The sequence below is a fragment of the Nicotiana attenuata genome, chromosome 11, assembly GCF_001879085.1.
Source record: "Nicotiana attenuata strain UT chromosome 11, NIATTr2, whole genome shotgun sequence".
NCBI classification, from domain to species: Eukaryota; Viridiplantae; Streptophyta; class Magnoliopsida; order Solanales; family Solanaceae; genus Nicotiana; species Nicotiana attenuata.
Window position 1 is genome coordinate 27,503,879 of NC_031999.1, and position 779 is coordinate 27,504,657.

The window sequence follows — 779 nt, forward strand, 5'->3', positions numbered from 1 at the left end:
TCATGTATTTAACTTGAAAATAAGTAGAAACAACTCACCTTTGATGCTTGATGAAATCCCCCTTGAAATTCTCTCCAAAATCATCCAAGCCAAACTCTGTTTTAAAAGGCAGAATTGGGACTCGCCCAGGGCTCGCTCCGGGGCGGAGCACTCGTAAAACGCCCCTGGGCTTATGTGTGGGGCTTAGTTCCGTAAGACTTACACCTCGACCATGGTCTTACGCCCCGGACACGCCCAACGCCCAGCCTACTGGGCTCGCCTAATAGAACTTTATGCAATTGTATGTAACTAACCTTGTAAATCCTCAAATTTTCTTAATGAATCGTTGACTATTCAAATTACTCTTTTCTAATTTTAAATTATTAAGTTGAGAGTATTTTATGTCATAATTAAAGTAAAAATTATAGCACGTTATCCGCTAAGACTGCTATGATAGTTAATTTAAATAAATCTTTCATTTAAAAAGTATTTATTTATTAACTTTTGTTATGTCTTACTATATACTAGTCCATAATTTTTTTATAATTATTTTTCTAAATATTTTTTTTCCATGTTTATGAGATACAATACTCATTAATTTAATAGCTCAGTATTAGTAACTATTTACAAATAATTAGTTATCATGGTATTGTATGGTGAATTATGTGTCACTTTATGAACTTGTTGAAACTTAAAAATGAACGACGCTTGAGAATCACATTTAAATTGTGAATTATGTTTTTATATAAATTCTCTTTCAAATACAAAGCATATTAAATAAAAGGAGTATTTTAAGAAAA